Source organism: Mastigoproctus giganteus, chromosome 4, assembly GCF_048544385.1.
Source record: "Mastigoproctus giganteus isolate SK-2022 chromosome 4, ASM4854438v1, whole genome shotgun sequence".
NCBI lineage: Eukaryota > Metazoa > Arthropoda > Arachnida > Uropygi > Thelyphonidae > Mastigoproctus > Mastigoproctus giganteus.
The window spans coordinates 91715599-91730958 of record NC_143578.1 but is presented as its reverse complement, the minus strand read 5'-3'; positions in this window follow the sequence as shown (position 1 = coordinate 91730958).

Here is a 15360-nt window from a genome sequence, read left to right as displayed (position 1 = left end):
TCACATTATGATTCATAAATATTTTGTATTATTTATACAGTAGTGGCCACAAATTGCATAACCATAAATTTTTCAAATTTTACAAAAAATTAAACAAGCATTAGAACTGCTTGGAATATTGCCCCTACACACTGAATTTTCTTATGAATTGACTAAAAAATAATTAAATACTGTATTATATTAATAACAGATATTTAAAAAAATAATAATTGTTTACCCAATTTATGAAAAAAAAAAATACAGACAGTACGAACAATTTTCTGATATAACCGATGCACCAAATTACAACTAACCTAAAAAAAAAAAAAAAAAAATACATGGGGGGAAGGGGAGCAGGAGTCGAAAGAAATAACCTATTCGCAGTATGTTCCCCCCATAACTCCAGTAGCTTTCTATGGATTAAAATGTTAGTAATTCTAGCCACGTATTGCATATGGGAATCTCATATGAAATTCTTCACCAAAAGACAAAACAGTACAGCATCTAATACGAATTAATTATTGGCAATGGAAACTAGCCAGGAGAGCAGTCATGATGGAAAATATAACATTTGTTTCCTCAAAACGGTCTCCTAGAAATTTTTTTTATAATAGTCACCATTAACAGTCCCATTCACATAGTGTACAACTCTCCATTCTTAAGACATCTCAGACTCAATGGAATTTTTACTAGGTCATATACTAAACGTAATAATTCCCGACCGATCCACGAAAGATAAATTTATTACCCACTGCTGAATTGCTCATTAGAATTATTTAGCCCATGGCTAAAGAATATGCAATGAACTTCTTCAGCATTTTTCACCTCATGGATTTTGTCAATAAGAATTTCTTACAAGGTCGATATATTTTTCAGACTACACATTACAAGTCTTTGTCGGACAGTTCTTTTACTTGCTTTTACACTAGCATGTTCCTCCAAGTGGCTTTTAGGTCTGCGGTGCTTGCATGACGATCATGGATGGAGGTTTAATTGTTTTAAGAGTGTCCTAATCCACTTCAGTCCTACTTAAGATTTTATTTTCCCTTCCTGTGAGTTAACTGCTTTATGCCATTTCGCTTCTTAAAAAAATGAAGCTGAAGAAACGTACTAGCAGGAAATGCCTTTGTGCACAGGATGACACAAACGTTTTCTTTACACAGCTTGCAAATGAAAAGTATTCAAAAATGCAATATCATGCAACAGGACGAATGTCTTCTGTGACAATTCCACTTGAACAGGAAGGTACTAATAAAATAAACTATGAACATTCGTTTATTTTTCTAAGTTCACAGTATAATTACTTGTATGTACAGCAAACGATTAACAACGATCTACTAGATTAAACAAGGTCGGCAAAGTAAATTATACTGATCAAGTTTATATAAATTTTAACGAAACCGTTATCTGAAACCAGATTGCTATTAATCCAGTCAATTTGCAAACTCTAGTGGGGAGGGACCTCCTGGAGTAAAAATTCCAGCGTTCACCCCCCCCCGGTATAAATGTCGAAATTTCCAAAAATAACTTTATTCTACTGAGTGAATGTGTGTGAGATAGAAAGAGAGAGATAATAAAAGTTAGGGTAGGTGCTTATATACACACACAGTAGAAAATTGTATATAAAGTTGAATATAGAATACAAAATGTGAGAAAGAGCTATAGAAACATAATTGCCCCAACATTTTCAAAATATCAGCAACATGTTCAGGCCCGACCATAGGGTAAATGGTGCCTGGGGCGACTGGTTCTATTGCACTCCCTATTTCACTTTATAAAAATATTTAATGTAATGTAGAGAAGAGAAATATTTAGATTTTTTTAAATTTATTTTTAAACTGGTTTTAAATATGACTACCTCAGGGAAATAAAGATTTGACAATCAAAACATAACTTTTATTAACTAAATTAATTTAGAAATAACTGTACTTAGCTGATCGCTTTTGTTTCTTGTAATTGACAATAAACAAAACAATACTTTTAAAACTAAATAAAATTTAATTTTCGAGCCTTTTGGCCATGAAATTGCGGAGCTATTAGCAATTTCGTTTTCAATTGAGATCGATGACAAGGGCATCTCATCTGTCATGTCACTGTGGACTAAAGGTAGATTTTAATTAGCTTCAATGTTGAGAAACTTATTTCGGCACTGGTAAGTTGGTAAATTACATGGTGCCACCCATTATATTCGGGAAGATATCACTCATATTTATGTCACGAATTTGAAGAGATTCTCGGAGATCAAAACTACAAACTGTACTGCACACTTTGTGGGATCACATTCGTCGCAAATGACCACAATTGCAAGCAGGTGGGTGGATGCTGCATCATGACATTGCGAGACCTCACATGCGTATACTGTACTCTCATCGAGTACTGTAATTAGCTAGCATTAATGTAAAACACGTTTCTCATCCGCCCTGCAGTCCTGACCTTGTACCCAGAGATTTTTTTCCTCCAAATTTAAAGGAATTGCGAGGAAAACGTTTCTGGTCGTCAGAAGTTGTAAAAAATATGAGAGGAGATTCTCAAATGCATGTCAAAAAATGGCAGAAACGTCGGAGTAAGTGCATATCATCAAATGGAGACTACTTTGAAAAGTACCTTCAAAATATGAATGATTGATGAAGGTGTTGTGGAAAAAAAAATTGATCATTCTTTACTGAACAGCCTTCGTAAGCAACTAGAACAAAAATGATTTTTCCACCTGTCGCAGAGGTCCATTCCTTTATCAGAATGGTTGTTATAATAAGGGTGGGAAATCATTCTATAATAAAAACAGAACAGACTCCTTGTAAATTCATACAAGGTCTTCTGGTAATAATTTTCCGTAATTATATCAAAATCCCCATAATGTGAGATTTAATTCATCCTTCAGGAAAAGCTGAACGGTGTCCACTAACATTTTCAAACGCGACAAAAGGAAGTCAGCATCGAATTTGTCGACAATGTTTCTATTACATATTAACAGGATCTTTCAAACTCACTATTTCTACCAAGCAACTCTCAAGCAGAAACGTTAAAGCTGTGATATCTACTGTAAGATTTTGCATCACCTTGCTCACAAGATTTACTTGGAAATAAAATGTCGTACAGTGATAAAATTAGAAATTAAGTTTATTAACTGGTTTGTTCATGTCCAATATCAGTATCCCCATGAATCGACTCAAATTCTCTTCTTCATTTGATATCGTATAGCTTTTACGCTGTAAGCCCTACTTTCTCCTCAAGTGCCATTTCACTAACAATTCTATTATTTAAAAAAAAACTAAATTCACGGTGCCACCAACCCCCAGAACAAGACCGAAACAAATACAAAGGAGATCGCCAGGTGCTATCTTCTTTAAGGGATATCACTTATCCGTCAAAAATTACGTAGGAAAGTTTCTCATCGTTGAGTGCATTAGTTTAAAGTATGGTTACCACTACACACGCAAAATCTTCTAATTGTATTCACCACCCGGCTACACACATTTACTGTGATCCATCAAATCGGAGAAATGTGTATAAATTTTATATTTTAAAATCAACATTATGGTTACAATTACTGCAATCTATCAGTTAGCACCATCATGTTTCATGTTGCCAATACTATTTAGTATTGGAAGCATGATGCAAAGAACGAAGTAAAGTTTATACAGCACGAAAAAAAAAAAAAAAACCTCGTCGTTTGCCCAAACATTCTTTAAATTTAAAAGACATTTCTTGGCTAAAGCCTCAGAGTATGAAAGAGTTTACTTATGCATGGGTTAATGCGCACACATTTAAACTACCAAGGTAGTTTTAATGCATATCTCGTGTTGTGAATACCTTCACAACGAGTTGCCATGATATTGCACTACCTCGAATAAGTAACGCTTCACCTATGGAGAAGACTATTGTTACTTATTCTCGGCTGATACCACCACCGTTTGCAAATGGGTATGGGATAAAAACTTATCCACATATGTCCCTATTAAACTGAGGAAAGTGATAGGAAGGGAAGAAGAAATGCCGTCGGAAGAGGAAAGGGGGCCGTTACTCCTCATACTCGCTCACTCATGAATCCCTCGAATAGGCAACGCTTCCCCAGTAGCGAAGACTTGTTACCTATTCGCGGTAACGAAGGCTTCAGCAGGTTCTCCCCATACGGTGCCGTTTCTAGGCTTATTGGAAACTCTTCGGTGGGTGGGCAGGAACCCTGGTGTTGCAATAGTGACAACCAACCCAGTTATGAAGTATAACTCCACAATATGATCGATGCCTGATGGTGTGCAATGGTTTAGTGAAAAAGACATTTCTTGGTAAAGCCTAAGAAGGAGTTTACTTATGTGGGTTGTCTCATATTGTGGAGTTATACTTCATAACTGGGTTGTCACTATTGCAACACCAGAGGCCAAATAGCCTTGAAAAGGTGCCGTCTGCGGGAGATTGCTGCTGTCCGAGTTATCGAGAATAGGTAACAACCTTCCCTAATAGGGAAGCGTTGCCTATTCGAGGGATTTATGAGTAAGGAGTAACTATACCTTTCCTCTTCTTCCTCTCCTACTATTGTACAGTAAAGATACAGATGCAATAATGTGCCCGCCACAGCCAACCACTTACTTCTAACTTTTTGTTTTCCTAAGTCTAATAGGAACAGATATGTGGATAACACAGTTTTTAACCCATGCTATTTTATAAACGGTGCCGTCTAGGTGGTGGTATCCCGAAGAAAATTAATAACAATAGTCTTCTCCATTGGTGAAGCGTTACTTATTCGAAGTAGTGCAATATCATGGCAAATCGTTGTGAAGGTATTCACAATATGAGATTAATTAAAACGATGCATTAAAACCACCTTGGTAGTATAAATGATGTGTGTGCATTAACCCATGCATAAGTAAACACCTTCATTCTTTAAATTTATTCGAACTACCCGCTTTTACAACACTAGGAAGTTTACCAGCAAATCAAGTACTCTTTTGCTGAATGCAAATTACCGGACATCTAGTACACCTTCTACAGTGTTAAGGATATCTTTTTGTCCTATCAACAAATCTTGCTCTTCTCTACACTCTTTCCAATGGATATGTCCTTCCTAAAATCAGATTTCCCAACCTGTATACGGTTATGCGTATAATCGGAATTAATGAAAGACACCCCTGCACAATCTTTAAGTTTAACCCCAACGCTACTGCCAAAGATACGCAGACTTAAACTGAGCGACAGATTCGCACCAGCGCAGTCACTACCGGCTAGGCTATTCAAATATTGGAATCAGGTGGAGTGGATATGAATAAATTTTCTCCTCAATACGCGTATAGACGCCGAATCGCAAAGATATTCCCCGCTTTACTCAATATGTAAACAGCTCAGTGGATTTGATGACACGTGTGTGTGTGTGGCCTTCGGATCCAGTGATGAAGCCCAAACTGTCACCCGCCAGAATGAGTGCTCCTGCTTCTCTAGACCAATTGGCTAACTGTTTAATTGCAGGCAGACTTGAGGTCTGCGTGCAATTAGACTTAACTGTCTTTGGCAGTTGTCAATTGGAGTTGGTGTGTGTGTTTCATATTTTATGTAATTTTAATATACATATGACATAATTGACTAACTATAATTTGCCTTCCACTTCTTAAGAAAATGTTAATTGTTTTATATTACAGTACTCTAACTTCCATTATCATAATTGCTAACATAACCTATTAAGTTCCTTATGTATGTGGACCCATGACTTGTCAAATCCCTAGCCTCATAAGGCTGTGATGGGCATTTATTGCCCACTGTATCTGGTTGTGTGCAATAAAAATATTTATTTATTTAAATTACTTATTTATATATACAAGGTTTGATCAAGAAGTTCGGCGAACGATCTCATAATTCATGAACGCATAGCAATAGCTAAAAGATTGTGGGTGAGAATTTCAACGAAATCTTTTGGCATACACACACAGCGAGTTTTAACTTGTTACGTGTCAAGCTAGCAGAAATATGCTTTGAGTGAATACTCTTTTCTCTCATTTGTCACGTGTGCTGAAAAAGTGAAGTGTGACCGAGAAAAAGATTGCAGTCGTGCCGTGCCGCACCCACCTCATTTTCTAATTTCACACCAGAAGCGTCTGGTACCAAACCACGCTGCTGTGTATTTTTAGTGCTCTATGTTTAATCAAAAATTTGTGTTTAGTTGTCAAAGTATGATAATTTTTTGTACGTCCGTTCTCGGAATTTAGTGAGCTCTTAGATGAACATGTCGTTTCCGCAATGAAGTTAAAAGGTAACTTTTTAATTATATTTTATAATTTTAATGCTCGCTACGCCATGTTTCAACGTACGTGATGTATACTTGCCTCATAAGCTTATACAAAGCAATCACTAAAACCTTGAACGGGAGTCGTTTGGTACCTACTCCAAGGTCGTTTTGACAAAGGATCTGCCACAGGGACTTGAACCATAAACATTTGTAAGCAGACAATTGTTTCCCTGCCACAAATAACACCGTTAAAGCTATAGAAACTCAGAGACCAGGCCTTGTGTGATTGTTACGCAGAAATCGGCTTAGAAGAGCAACGAAAACTGAACTCAGCGTGTTTGAGTTTTCTCGGGGAAAAAGCAAACTTTTTTCATAACTGAGGATGAGGAGAACAAAGAGACATGCCTGATCTGCAAGAATCAGGTAAAAATACGCTTTTCTGTATAAGCTGCAAAATGGAATATTGTCTCAAATGTGCCTTAGTGGCGCATAGTACATTTAAGAAAATGAAGCAAGAAAAAAGTGAATGGATTTGTGCTGGCTGTACTGCAACAGAGATAAACCGAATCGGGAAAATATCTGATAAAAAACGAAAAGAAGTGCTCTCTAAGATTATTGATGAATTATCAGATAACGAGGTCTCTTTTAAGGATTCAGAGATAGAAACCCTTGGACCCAAACTCACTCTACAAGACACCAATTGTACAGACACTCTACAGTTAAATTTGTTCAGAGCAAACCTCATCAATAAGTCGAAGCAACACAAATCATCACGACTTGAAATTCCATATAGATGGTCATTACCAACCAGGACCTTTTAAAACAGCAAATCCAGACGATATTAACAACTCAGCAAGAACTCATAATGAGTTCTGAAAAAGAAAAACAACGGAACGAAGAACTCAACGAACAAGTTACAACAATTTATAATTTGATGTGAACGTCAAGCAACAACCATGCTCCAATTTGCAATCTGCACGAAATGAAACTTAAATCAAAAGGGGTAGACACAGTCAATAGCAGACCATCTGAACATAGCAACATGAATGAAAATTCTGATATGAATAACATGGTTAGTATACAACTTTTGTCGCGAGATGTTCCATCTGATGTAATTTCAAAGATTCGTAATACCGCTAAATCGATCCTCCATGCAAACACCCTCAATAACTGTCATAACGAAGCACCCAAGTTAATCAGTTGCAAAACACTAGGGTGTATCAGGGGTGAGAAGTTTTTCGTCGCAAAGCTTGTTGCAACCGTCGTGTACCAAAGACAAATTAACTGTTTCTCAGGCCCGGAGCACTAATAATGCAACGATCCAAACTGATATCTCTTTGCTAGGAATAGTGTCAACGGCCGCACTGTCCAACCCAAGGCCAGAAATCCAGAATGAGTCAATAAGCAAGTCTGTCGCAGATGAGTTGCAAAGAAATTTCATGCCTGTGTTAATAGATGAACTGATGTCTGCTCTTAACGATATGCAAATCAAAACCGGATGCTTCAAAATTCATAAGTTTTCCAAACAAAATGAACCAGTTAACAGAGTCAACACTCAATTCACCGCCCAATCTGCAGAGTTAGATTTTTTGACCTCACACAATCCCGCCGAATTAGAATGTTGCCCAAATACTCAGGGAGCCAATCACCTTTCAGAGGAATCTCAATTCCCTAATGTAGCAAGCAGCGTAGTCCCGGTGGTCATGAATTCGTGTCAAGTTGTTGTTATTTGGTTTTTAGGAGCATTAGCAACTAAGGCCATATTGCTCCGGGAATATGCGGTGGTCATTCCCTGACCTTTCCGCATCCTCCGTATTTGGTGGTGATGGGCTCGAACCCCGGTCTAATCAAGAAGCGTGTGGTACGCACTGCTGCTCCTTCCCACCTGGCTATGGAGGCACCTCAAACTTCTAGAAAAGGTACTCATTCCAGCATTAAACAAACAGCTGACGCCACAGAAGCCAAAACAGTTCCATTTCACAATCGAAAATAGATCCACCATAACAAACCTCATGGCCGCACAGACATCACTTCTTCAAGCCTTCGAAACTAAATCTGAATTAGCTATAGTGTACACCGATATTGAAGCTGCTTTTGACAGCCTAGACATCACAGCCCTTCTCAAGCTTCTGCAATTCTTCTTCAGGATTAATGGAGACCTACTAGCTTTCCTCACTGCCTTATTGAGGAATAGAAGTGTCCACCTCACTTTGAAGACCCACTTTACAAGAAAAATCAATGCAGGAGTTTCACAAGGTGGTGTCCTTTCTGGCCTTCTCTTCTCAGCCATTCTGATTCCTTTCATGAGTCCTCGTGATGATGCTCTAATAAATGGCGACGATATAAAGTTTCTTACCTTAATCCCACCATCTGCAAACCCAATGGCAATTATGTCTTCCATCACAGAGAATTTGACCGCCCTTTCAACTTACTTGAAGATGTTTGAATTAAACCTTAACCCTTCAAAATCTGCAATAATGATTTACTCATTGAAACACCAACCAACAATAATTCAACCTTCAGTTTTAGGTACTCTCATCCCAGTTGTTACCTGCCATAAGGACCTTGGTGTCTATGTTGATCCGAAGCTGAAATTTAATGTTCACACAGAATACCTTCGGAAGCGATTTAACACCCTACGCTGGAGAGCGAAACAACACTTACTTCATTTCAACGATGCCACAACCACTGTTTATCCGATTATTTTATACGCTGCTGAGATTTGGGCATCTGCGTTGCCCTCACTTCAAAAAAACCGGTGTTCTCGTGTGAATACTGGACCCTGAAATGGGCCACAAATACGCATCGCTGACCCCCTCAACGGAGAACAACTGACATGGCTGAGCAGCTAAATGTACCCAGGCTCCCGAGGTTAATTGACAGTAGGCGTTTAATGACTTCAGTAAAAATGTACACAGGAGTGATAAACGCCCCAAACATCTGGGATTTCTGTCAGTGGCACAATCCTCCGCCATCCTTGGGGTCAGAGCCCACACTAATCCTCAAATTCAACCGGTTGAAACTGTGTAGTCGGTTCCTACCTGCCCAGGCACTCCCCAAAATTCAGGCATTATTCCGTCTTGGAGTCGACCTTCAGAAATTGCCTACCGACTACAAATACCGTCACATGCTCCTCGAGTGGATTACATCTGTGGAACTGGGATAATTTCCTCCATAGGACGTTCAGTCCTCATATTTTCATTATTATAAGTTTAATTTTGTGTAACTCAATTTCCCATGTAACGGTAATTTTTTTTTTTTTTTTTTTGCCAATTAATCTCATTTATAATGTAAAACTCCTGGCCATGTCGCCGTGATGAGTATTATTGTCCCTAGTACATGTTCTGTACTTATTAGCAATAAAGAATTTATATTATTTTTGACTATTACCAAGTTTAAAACAGGGAATTATTATTAGCCATATGGTGCAAGGAAGCCTGAGGCTTATGCTGCACCAGCCAAAAAAAAAAAAAAAATTTGAGTTACCCTGTGAGAGAGAGAGAGAGTTAGCAGTAGAAGGAAATCACCAAGAAAGAGACGAATGATGATATCCAGTTCAGGGTGAAAGGAATATGATCCCAGTCGATTCAAGAAATCGAATCAATCGTGACAGACCATCCAGATGCCTTAACAAAAGAATTCCAAAAATCTCCTGCAATGTATTGCAGAAGGAAATTGTATAATCTCAGGGGCTCACATCTGGTGAGTATGGGCTTGGCACAAACAGGGTCCCGAGCTGGATATCATCATTCTTTTTTTCTTGGTGATTCCCTTCTACTTCTCTTTCTATCTCGATAACACAGAAATTTTTTTTTTTTTGGCTGGTGCAGCATAAGCCTCAGGCTTTCTTGCACCATATGGCTAAAAATAATAATATTAACAACGTAAACATTTATCACTGAATAAAATTATTATTACAAGTGCACTTTTGCTTAACGACACTTTTCCCCACATAAACAACAAGGCCTTAAAATTACTTTCTAGAAATATTAAAAAGCGCCACCAAATAGAAGCCTTCCAAACTGATTAAAAATAAATGATCATTGCGAAGGTTACCGTCGAACCGAAGCGTCATTTAGTAAGTAGACGATATTATGTTATATTCACTTGTTCTGTTTTTACTTCAACCAGTCCTTTTTAAAATGGAGCCCAAAACGCTCAAATCAAATATGGCTGGAGATTAGAAAAAAAAAGTATGACCTAATTGTGTTTAAAATTACCTTTCATTGAGAAAGGCAGTACGAAATAAGTCGAGAAGTTGTAGAATTGTTTTGGCTTTGATGTACGAAAAAATGTCAAAAGGTACATTACGTTTCACAAATAAGAATGACTGCGTGTAGACAAATAATGATTACTTAACTTAAATAATTTCTAAATGATAAGCTTTACTCATAGTATTATTAAACGAAGATGAAAAGCTTTGTAGCGATACGGAGTCTCAAACAGAAATTGCTTAGAGATACCCACCCCAATCTTGATTTCCTGTATTTGAGCTATATGATTCCACTGCTATGCGACTGACCAGTCCCATCTTAAATTATTTATTGGAATTGGATATAAATTTTAGCTGGTTCAACAGAGTTTCTCGTCACCTATCTCTATTCTCAATTCGATATTGAACATAGATTCTACACTTACCAGCACTTCTTAATGGTGCCAAAGAGGCTTGCCCAATACGTGCACAGGTGGAAACTATACTATGTACACAAGCAGATGTCGTGATTCTAAGTGACCTTTCAAAATTGGAGATGCCATTTCCCAATTTCATAACCTTTATTTCCAAGAGGAAGGGCTTATTATTAGTAACACGTTTTTCCCACACTGTTTCTGAGCTTCGAAACAAAGCTCTTTATGATCCCACCCAATACGTCATTGATATCTAAGAACATTGACGAGAGCTTACTCTCATCAATGTTCTTAGGTATCAATGACGTCAAAGTAATAAGAATAGTGCTTTGATAACTTCACTGCAGTTACCCTAAACCAAACAGTATGTTGGTATTACTTTCAAATTAGAACATAATATTCTGAAATATCAAACAAAGTGAATGTTCCTCCCATGAGGAACATTTTAAAAAGATTAAAGCAATTTCTACTGTCTCTCAAATATAAAATGGGAACAGTCATTTATGTAAGAACCGGAGTCACGATTATCAGTACTAGGTGACAAATATTTCACGATTAAAATTACTTAACAATTTAATCACTTAAAAATTACAAACATTTAACCACTCTTCTGATAGAATAATTACTGCAGGAATGATAGTGCCATTAACAAGTAATTCATAATGTGTTATTTTAAACTGCCTATCTATGATTGAAAAGTTATTCATTAAAGACTTCACTGCACAGCATTAAATGATAGAATGCAGTACCAAAATAATACCAGTAAATAGAGTAATATCTTCTGTTCAGATTAATATTATCCAATCCAAATAAAATGATACCAACAGAAATCTTCGGGCTAGCTGATTCCAACTGGTTTTAAATTTCCTGTACATGTGATCTTGGAAAGTGAAAGAATGCAAGTTCGCAACAGGCAAAACGTCTAAGAAATATATATATATTTGTTTATTTAAATATTTTTAAAACGCAATCTCAAAGTCCTGAAATCCAAAGTTTTATTTAATGTATATGACACCTAAGGGGGCGGGGGCAGAATTTTATAAACTAGTGGGTCTCTAATGCGATTTAAACAGCATCATATACTGTAGTGCATATCTCGTGCCTGTAGGAGCGAAGTTCAACTTGAAACGTGACCAGGTGCAAGTGCAGTAGCGCATGCTCCGAGTGGACCGTGGTTTAAGCCCGTGACTGCTAAATACGATTAACGATTGTATTCATGATTCATTATATACTCCTTCGATCTGGTGGTCGTACCAGAGTATAAACAAGAACATTAGAATTAAATAAGACTGATTGCATATCTCTAAACTTGAGACTCAGTCCGGAGCCTACTAAAGTTGGTAATTCGTCACCGCATTATAATGAAAACCAGAAATATGAGCTCAATGTCACAGAGTTACGTCAGCCATATGATTCAGCACTCCCCCCCCCAACACACACATTTCATTCATTCTCTTCTCTCCTCCTGCTTGCATCACTTGGCAGTAGAAAATGTAAAAGAATGTCACACTTCAAGAAACGAAAAAGGGGTGGAGATTGGCTAAATCCACACATTGTGTTTCCCAGATACAAGTTATTGGTTGTACTTGTACGATTTCTTCCGGACAGGATGCCATAAGCAGTGATCCGTTTATATATTTCTAAGTCCTAAGGATTTAGGAGGCTGTCTAATGACGTGATAATAACGTACACTCGAGAAACAGGTTTAGCAAGTTGGCGTAAGGGTTAGGGAACCTGAAGAGTCAACACAATGAACTCTCTCAAGAACCTCATTTCAGACGTGACGCTTTGATTTCCGCAAGTCTGAATCTTCCTTCTCCAATACGAAATTTAAATAAAAATGAAGTAATGATACACAAACCTGGGTATTACACTCGTTTCTAACTGTGCACATATGATGCCAACGTTATCCAACTATGAAAAAGTCGCATGATCGCTAATAAACAGGCAAAATTGTCAGCGAAATTTCAGCGTCAAAGTAGAATAACCCAACTACGTCTGGTCAAAACAATCACTCTGAAGAATCGATGATCATGTCGAGGCCATTGGAATAACGAACCGTAGCAACCACAGGATGATAATCCAAGGCGTTAGTGAGAAATCATCTGACAGGTTCTCTCAACACTTTCGCCATTAAAAGAAGTGTCTCGGTTGTGGCTGAATCGAAAGTTTCAGCAATAGCAATACCAGTTTGATTCCGATTATCGATGTTCAGTGCACAATTGAAAAGCCATTAAGCGATTCGGTAACAGATCAGTCATCTACAATATGACTACGATACTCAACTATAAACCGACATGCACAGCTGCTTTTAAAACATATTGCGTGCTAGTTATCAGATTAGCCAGCTGTTGATTGCAAACCATAGATCTTCTTTTAATGTGTACTACCGAAGAAGTTGAGCAGTTGTTTTATAACCGATATATCATACTTAATGTCTTGAGAACACATGCCACACCTACATGTATCCCATCACATTTTTATTAAGTGATTCTGTATGAAATTCAAAACTATTCAGTGAAGGGGACCTCCAAATCTCCTCTCATCGGGTGTAGCAATCTTCATCAAAATACCTCTGGCGACTTATAGCAGACGTAAGGAGGTTAATTAAGGGGGGGGGGGAGGCAGAAAGGAAAAAAAAAAAACCTCGACCGAAGCAGTTACCGTGACTTGGCAGCATTGTTAAAGAAGTCGTTCTGACTCTACACGATGTGAAGCAGGGGTCACAGTTCGCAGCCGTTACAAACATCCAGACCTCTGCTAACATCCTTGTCTTAACGCAGAACTAAATTATTCTTCAGACATAAAACACCCATGTTAGAAGGGAATGAAGGCGAGTTTTTGTAGAAATGTCTTTTCCTAGTGAGACAAGGAAGTTGCTCTTCGGGAAGAGAGAGAGAGGCGGATGATTTATAGTCCAAAGGAAAGATAATGAGTCGTCGTTCAAGAAGCCCGAGAAGAAATCTTCACTGAACAGAGGGTTTTTCTAACGAACTCACGACCACACAGACATTTCTACTAATGTGATTCTCGCTTACGAAAGCGAAATTATAAGACAGGATGTGAGAAATGTCACAGCTAAATATTGGAGGTTATTTTCAAGGCTCGTTATAAAGAAATGTCATTTAAGCATGGTATACTTTTAGTTTCGAAAGCAGGAATTGAGACTTTCGAAAATGGCGTCAAATATGCTTATTGCGAACGAGCTAGAGTACGTTAGCATTTTGAGTGAACCGTAATTCTAACCCATGTGGCAGCTAAATACAATTAATTATTGTAAACAGAAGTTTACAATATATTCGTTAAAATTAAATTTCGCTGAACTGAAGCGCAATAAAAAAAAAAATAGGCATACAATAAGTTACATATTACAACATACTGTAATTAGAAAACTTACTTATTTTTAAAGAGCTAGAGCGAAAAAACCTGTGCAGGCACTGCGAAAACCAAAAAAATCCTTGATTTCTGGTGTCTCAAGGTACATACAGATATAGGGAACATAATTCCAAATGAAGCCAAAGTTATAATTATTACTGAATATCAGTTTATTGATACAGTACTTAAATTTGCAAGAGGAGTTCATTCCTTGACGGTCAACAAAATGCTGCATCCAGCATGGATTGACGTTATGGTGGAGAGGGAAACCTAGTCATTGAGGTAATACAAAATTTATTCCTTCTGAGAGTTATCTATAATAATTTCCAACAAGAAAAAGATTGACTCCACACAGGGTGAAGCACTACAATGCCTCAATATCAAAACCAGGCTGTGACTTCACCTCCTGCACAAGTAATGCATATTTACCATTACAATTTAAGTAAAATCATAAGACAGGACGTGAGAAATATTGGTGTAATTTAAGTGTCTTATAATGAAATGTCGTTAAGCAATCTTCAGTCACAAAATCTAATGGAAACTATGCAAATTATATTGGGATATAGCGGGTTACAGTTAATACAAAGTGAAAAGAATATTTGAATTTCAAATTCAAAGATTCTGGAAATCTCTCCAATAACCCGTATTGTAACGTCTAAGTTCCTTCTGGACTCCAAGCATCATAACTATTCTCGGAAACAGCTGGATTCGTCAACTCTACCTTGTTCTAAGAAATCCCTGAATGCTGAAGAAAATTGTGACGCCTTTTGGAATAGTCTATCCGCATTGCACAGTAACAGTTCGCTATTAAGAGGAACTAAAATCAGAAATGCTTAAACGGTTATAACCATTTACATATTAAAAGAACAAATGCTGAAGAAAAGAAGTTGAAGCATTATATATCCAGTTATAATCCCGAGCTGTAATCAAAAAACCCTTGACCAAATTAGGGTTGCCTTGGTAAATATTCGAAATCACAAGGGAAGGGTGTGCAATGCAAGTTCTACGTGGGCAAATAATTCTCATTGCGTCAGAAATGAGCAGGAGAATAACTTGCAGTACTCGAAGCAGAATAATCAGGACGAAAAATAAAAGTAATTGCTGTCAAAGGATGTTCTGTAGTGTTTTACGTGTTTCTCTTTTCTTCATTTTTATTTCTCCGCAATCAG